The 7285-nt window shown below is 45.9% G+C and overlaps 1 pseudogene; it reads left to right on the top strand.

The window, feature by feature from the left end:
- The first annotated feature begins 6507 nt into the window (after nt 1-6507).
- Nucleotides 6508-6941, top strand: LOC112647623 (60S ribosomal protein L32-like; annotated as a pseudogene).
- The last annotated feature ends 344 nt before the right edge of the window (nt 6942-7285 follow it).

Below are 7285 nucleotides of genomic sequence, written 5' to 3'. Positions count from 1 at the left end.
ACAGTGCCACACGGCAACAGTTTACCCTCCTTTGCTCTGCCCCATGCATATCAAGGTTTCAGTTTCTTGTTTCTCCTTCCAGACTTTATGCATATACCGTGTGCAGAAACAGACACTCCTCATCTGCTTTTTACACCAAAAGTAGCAACAATAACATGTTCTGCACTTTGTCTTTTCACTTACCCCATTCTGGAGAGGCTTTCTGACCAGTACATCTTCATTTCTCAACACAGCCTCGTGACATCCCATTGTGTGACGCACTGTACTTAACCTGGCTGTGGTTGAGGACAGGTGGATTATAGCCAATCTCCTGCTCTTGCAAATAGCCCTGCAGCGAAGAAGCACATGCGTACATTAGTTCCAGCACTTTCTCTTGCCCTGCCTGCTGCCCTATGCCCCCTCCACCACAAATACCCCTCCCCACCTGCCTCGTCTCCCCCAGACTTTTGCCTGTCCAACTCCTACTCATCCCTCAACTCTGGGGTTAGATATCACCTTATCTGAGAAATGTTCTCAGAGGAGAGATAAATACGTGTTTATGAAGAACAAATAGTCCAGAGTCAGATTGGTTGGAGTTTGAATCGCCCCTCCTTCACTTAAGAGGAAAGTTACTTAACTTCTCTGTAGCTCTTTGATTTCTGCAAAATACACATGGTAATAATCTGTCTCTTAGTAGTTTGCTGGGAGGATTACATGAGATGATACATTACACCTGGTATTCATTCTTTCTGATGGCTGGGTAATATTCCATCTTGTGGATATATCATATCTTCTCTATCCATTCATCTGTCGAAGGACATCGTGGTCCTTCCAGAGTTTGGCTATTGTGGACATTACTGCTATGAATATTGAGGTGCAGGTGTCCCATTGTTTCACTGCATCTGTATCTTTGGGGTAAACACCCAGTAGTACAGTTCCTGGGTTGTAGGGTAGCTCTATTTTTAATTTCTTGAGGAACCTCCACACTGTTTTCCAGAATGGCTGTACCAGTTCACATTCCCACCAACAGTGCAAGAAGGTTCCCCTTTCTCCACATCCTCTCCAACATTTGTTGTTTTCTGTCTTGTTAATTTTAGCCATTCTCACGCCATTCTCACCGGTGTAAAGTGGTATCTCATTGTGATTTTGGTTTGTATTTCCCTGATGGCGAGTGATGTGGAGCATTTTTTTCATGTGTATGTCTTGTTTGGAGAAATGTCTGTTCATGTCTTCTGCCTATTTGTTGACTGGGTTGTTTGCTTCTTGGGTGTTGAGTTTGATAAGTTCTTTATAGATCTTGGATACTAGCCCTTTATCTGAGATGTCATCTGCAAATATCTTCTCCCATTCTGTAGGTTGCCTTTTAGTTTTACTGTTTTCTTTGCTGTGCAGAAGCTTTTTATCTTGATGAAATCCCAATAGTTCATTATTGTTTTTGTTTCCCTCGCCTTCATAGATGTGTCTTGCAAGACGTTGCTGTGGCCAAGTTCAAAAAGGTTGTCACCTGTGTTCTCCTCTAGAATTTTGATGGATTCTTGTCTCACATTTAGATCCTTTGACCATTTTGACAATGGTCATATGGTTTCACCCATATGTAGAATATAAGAAAGGGACCGTAACGGAAGGGGGGAAACTGAATGGGGAAAAATTAAAGAGGAAGACAAACCATGACAGACTCCTAATTCTGGGAAACAAACAAAGGGCTATGGAAAGGGAGGTGAGTGGGAGGATGGGGTAACTGGGTGATGGGCATTAACGAGGGCACTTGATGGGATGAGCGCTGGGTGTTATACTATGTGTTGGCAAAGTGAATTTAAATAAAATTAAAAAAAAATAGAATACCTCCTGGACCTTAGTAGAAACTAAATAAATGACACCATTATCAGATGTTTTTCTTCCAGCATGCCCTTTCTCCCGCCTCCCACATACAAATCATATTGTGAAGGCCTAAGTTACATGCCTTTCAACATTTTCCCCTGATCCATTCAACTGGAAATTAATCTCTCTTTCTTCCATACTCCCCCAGTATCCAAATGTACCAGTCAGGAATGCTTGCAGCTGCCAGGAACAGGAAACCCATCCAACAATGGTCTTGTAAAATATCTGGAGGTTACTATTCCCACACCTTGAGAAGTTGAGAAGTTGGCAACTACTTGGTGGAGTCATTAAAGATTCAGGCAAATCTCTTCTTCTTTCTTATTCATCATCCCCATAGTGTCACCTGTTAGTCTTAAAGTTGCCTCCTGGTTGCAGGATAGCCGCTGTGGCTTCAGCCCTCATACCACCTTCAAAGCCAGGAGGCAAGGATGGCTATAGTGATTCTTTCCCAGAATCCTTTGGGCACATTTCCATCATGCAGAACTGCGTCACGTGCCCACCTCCAGACAGGCACCACATTCTCTGAAATCTAGATACCTCTACTCCATCCCTGAACAAGATCAGGTTTCCATCAGTAGGAAGGGAAGAATGCTGGGAAGGTAACCATAGGGTCTGCCACACTTAGTAGGCACCTCTCTTTAGACAAGATCATTTTCTTCTTTTAGTGTGGTTCTACCTCTCTTGTTAGACCGTGGGCTTGCTAAAGGAGGATTCATTGCCAAGCCCCTTCATGTCCTCCATAGCGCCGTGCACAGCACCTGTGTGTAGTAAGAGCTCAGTCACCATCCATGGCTGAGGGATGGATGGAGCCCTGCCGAGCCACTGCCTGGTGATAGCCGACAAGGATTCTGATTTGAGAACCTCCCTGATTCAAGAACATTCTGCAAGACCTTTCTTATGCTGTTCCCTCATGCTCTCCTTAAGAACCCGAGGATTTATCACTCTGTTCCTGTGTGTGTTTGGGTTAACCTGGGTCATGAAGAATGAGTCACCCTGTCTGACATACTTGGAGAAAAGGAAATTTTGCCTGCAAAGGGCTGATGGTATCATAAGCATTCTGCCCAAGGAGGGGAGAGGCCGGGCTGTTTATTGCTTCTGGGAGGAATGGAGTCTCCAATCTGCGTGTGAGTGAGTCACTTTTTACCGGCTGGATCGGGGGCTGCTCCCTGATCCAGGCTGAGGACAAGCTCATCCCTCCCACCCCCGTCCCCACAGAGTGCAGCTGAGCTGTGAGCCAGTGGCCAAGTGACTGAAGGAGCCTCCAAAGCCAAGCTGGTTACCAAGTCTTTACCACATCAAATAATGCTTCTTCCCTTTGAGGTGGTAAAGGAGGCAGCCCTCGCTCTGTGTCTGTGTGTGAATTGGAAAGGACATGGTCCACAGAACAATGAAAGGAAGATATTGGATGGGTCCCACGCTTGGCTGTGGCTCATTTCCCCTTTGGCTGCAATTCTCTTAACTCCTTAGGTTCTGTCCCCCATGCCGCCCTCCTTCGTTCGTAAGAATCAGGAGATGGGGCGCTTTGGTGATGACACATCTGGAGGAGTGAAGTATCAGCTTACACACCACATTATAGGATGCCAGAATTCAAAAATTAAAAATACAATAAAATACAATAAGCCCTGGAAGTAAACTGGAGGTAATTTTATTTTTTCCTGATGTTTCAGAGGGCACATCTTGAGTTTCTGGTGAGTCCTGAAGCTCATCAGGATGAGTCCCCAGCAGCCAGGGAGGCACATGCCTCCAGGGGCTCTGGTTATTGGAGATTGGTGATCTGAAGTCTGAATAACCAGAGGTTAGGTCAAGAAGTAGGTCTTCTCTTAATTTTAAAAAATTAGCCCCACAGGATGGTATTTCTAAATGCCATGCTGGTTTGCTGCTGCTTTATCTAGAGTGTTCAACATACTTAAAACGTGACTGGTAAAGAAGATGTATCTTTGTGAACATTTAATTACACAGTAGCCTCGCAGATTTGGTGTCATCCCAAGTGTCTTGGTCCTCCTGCTGGCCAGATGCCCTAATTGCAAGCAAAATGGTAGGATTTCTTCTAAAGCCATAGGGTGAAAAAAAAAATAAAAAAATAAAAAAATAAAGCCATAGGGTGGGAATTTGGTGGGCCTAATTATACAGGCTGTGAAAGAATGCACAAGTATCTCATGGCAGGTGCATGACATGGGGCTGCCACTTGTTGGTCAGCCTCAGTGGGTCCTGTGAAGTGAAGGAAATCTTTGCCTTGGCTCAGCTCAATTCCCAGCCCCTCCTCCCCCCTCCCCAGAGAAAGGGACTAGACCAGTTTCCACTACTTCTACAAAGCCCAGAAAAATCTGCTCCCCAAACCCACCGAGAGCCATATATTCTCTTTCGCTTCTGTCTGCAGGAGCAAAATAAACAGAAGCTTGGAGAAAATAAACACAAAAAGCGGGAAGGAGGTGGGGGTTGACTTGGACACTGATTTGCTTCTCGGCAAGAGGCCCATTTAGAGACAAAAATCGTCACCCTGCACTTTTCTCACTGGTCCTGAAATCACAAACAACCCCTTGGCTGGGGTCCTAACGAGCTTCTGACGAGTGTAGCCCGCCCTCTTGACACAGAAAACACAATTAGACATGCACAAATGGCCTCTGAAATACCAGGCGGGGCACTGAGCACTGGAGCTCTTCGAGAATTCCACCCTAGGCTTTCTCAGGAAAACATTGCTTGGGCTCGTTAGGGGTGATAATGGCTAATAACACCGAAAGAACATTGTGTTTTGGTTTCAAGCCCTTGGCCAGAGCCAGACCACCATGACAGTAAGAGAAGAGTGAGTGTGAGTGTGTGTGTCGATGTTTCAGAGGGAAGAAAGTGGAGTAAAACACATTAGTGTTAAGATCAAGTTTCCACCTCTAGCAGCCTGTGACATTGGGAAAGTTACTAATTCCTGGGCCCTCAGTCTTGGCGCCTGTAAAATGAGGATAATAATAGAAACTTCCCTCCCTCTGACGTGGTGATTAAATGAGATAGTGCAGGTAAAACACTTGGCGCAATGCCTGGAGCCTAGTTAGGACTCATTCAACATTGAGTATTATTAAAAGAACATGCTTTATGTGTTTTAGTCCATTTAAGAAACCATTTTCAAGGGTTTGTTTGTAAATGACCATGCAGAGCTGGCTGGGAACCCAGAAAGCACAGCCTTTGCCCTCGAAGAGCTTGAGAACAGCTGGGATGCCGAGAAAACCATTCTGGGCTGGGTTGGTTTGATGCTGGAGTGTTTGGTACAAACCAGGTGGCAGGTGTGGCTCGCTTGCAGGTGTTTATGCTCCTTCTAATTTTTGCTTGTTTCTTTCCTTAGGTGGTGGAGGATGGGCTGATGTGTTTGTGGGCTACAGACAGCAGGGGATGGGTCGTTGGCTCACTTAAGGTCCTATTAAAGAAATGAAATCTGCTGCATTTGCTTGTTATCTCTTCAAAACCCACTATTGTCTAGTTGTGATTTTGGAATTCCACACCATGTGAACTTGAGAAATTTTATCGTGTCACGTAATTGGAGAGAACAGAGATGGATCTCATCAGTTTCAGTCATAGCTGGATCCAAGTGCTCAAATAAAAAATCTCCTCTCTCTTTTTCTTCTTCCCTCTCTGGCAGTTTGCAGCTTACCCAGTAAGCCCTTAGCTCATGACTCAGATTAAGAGAGAGCTTCTCTCTCTTCCAGAATCCACATACTGAATTTTTTTTGGGGGGTGGATTCTGGTGGCCTTGCTTGGTCATTTGCCCTGTCCTTGGACCAATAACTCTGGGCAGGGAAATGGGGCACCACAGTTAGCCAGACCAGGGTCCCATGCTCATTCCTGCAGCCAGAGGATGATGGCCCAGTGGCCCCATGGGATGAACATGGACAGATGAGGATGTGTGGCAGACAAAACCACCTACACCAGTGACACTCTGTGGCTAGGAAGTGTAACAGATTCCAAGCACTTGGGGTGAGCAATTGGTATAAACTGTAAATTGGCCTTTCACCCAATTGTGTTTAAAATGGCTGGCCTGGGATCTGTGGGTGGCTCAGCGGTTTAGCGCCTGCCTTCGGCTGGGGGCATGATCCTGGAGTCCTGGGACTGAGTCCCACATCGGGCACCCTGCGTGGAGCCTGCTTCTCCCTCTGCCTGTGTCTCTGCCTCTCTCTCTCTCTCTCTCTCTCTCTCTCTCTGTGTGTGTGTGTGTGTGTTTGTATGTGTCTCTCATGAATAAGTGAATAAAATCTTTTTTAAAAAATAAAATAACAAATAAAATGGCTGGCCTGGCATGTGTTTGAAGAGTCAGCCCACTTCCCTGCATTCAAAAGTTGAGAAGTTTCTAACTATTCTTGAATCAAACCAGGTGAGTGAGGACCAAGTGTTCCCAACTGGGGACAAATGTACAATGCTGTGGTAGCCATTCCAAGACAGTGCCCTTGTACCCTGACTGATTTTATATCCTGGTGGAGTCCCCTTCCCATCAAGTAGAACTAACCTGGGAACCAATAAGATATTGCAGAAGTGAGTCCAAGGCTAGATCTTAAAAGGCATTGTGGCTTTGGCCCTGTTTCCGTTGGATCATTCTCTGGAGCAGTCAGCTCTATGGAGGAGTTCATGTGGCAAGAAACTGAGGAATCGCTCTTCCTCGGCGCCGCCTGTGGAGGTGGCAGCCATCGATTGCTGGGCATCATGGCTGCCCTCAGACCTCAGGTGAAGCCCAAGATCGTTTAAAAGAGGACCAAGAAGTTCATCCGGCACCAGTCAGACCGATATGTCAAAATTAAGTGCAACTGGCGGAAACCCAGAGGCTTGACAATAGGGTATGCAGAGGATTCAAGGGCCAGATCTTGATGCCCAACATTGGTTACAGGAGCAACAAGAAAACAAAGCACATGCTGCCCAGTGGCTTCCGGAAGTTCCTAGTTCACAATGTCAAGGAGCTTGAAGTGCCGCTGATGTGCAACAAATCTTATTGTGCAGAGATTGCTCACAATGTATCCTCCAAGAACTGCAAAGCCATTGTGGAAAGAGCAGCCCAGCTGGCCATCAGAGTCACCAATCCCAATGGCAGGCTGTGTAGCGAAGAAAATGAATAGACAGCTTATGTGCATGTCATGTTTATGTTAATAAAATCATAAAACTAAAAAACAAAAAAGAAACTGAGGAATCCCACCAATAACCAGCACCAACTAGCCAGGCACGTGCGCAAGCCACCTTGGAAGTGGCTCCTCCAGCCCCAGTCGAGCCTTCAGATGATGGAGCCCTGGCTAACACCCTGACTGCAGCCTCTTGAGGGACCCCAAGCCGGAACCACCCTGCTAAGCCTCTCCTGAATCCCTGACCCACAGAAACTGTATGAGATGGTAACTGTTTTTTTTTTTAAAGATTTTATTTATTTATTCATGAGAGACACAGAGAGAGAGAGAGGCCAGAGACACAG

Source organism: Canis lupus, chromosome 5, assembly GCF_003254725.2.
Source record: "Canis lupus dingo isolate Sandy chromosome 5, ASM325472v2, whole genome shotgun sequence".
NCBI lineage: Eukaryota > Metazoa > Chordata > Mammalia > Carnivora > Canidae > Canis > Canis lupus.
This window is presented reverse-complemented; position numbering and strand designations above follow the sequence as displayed.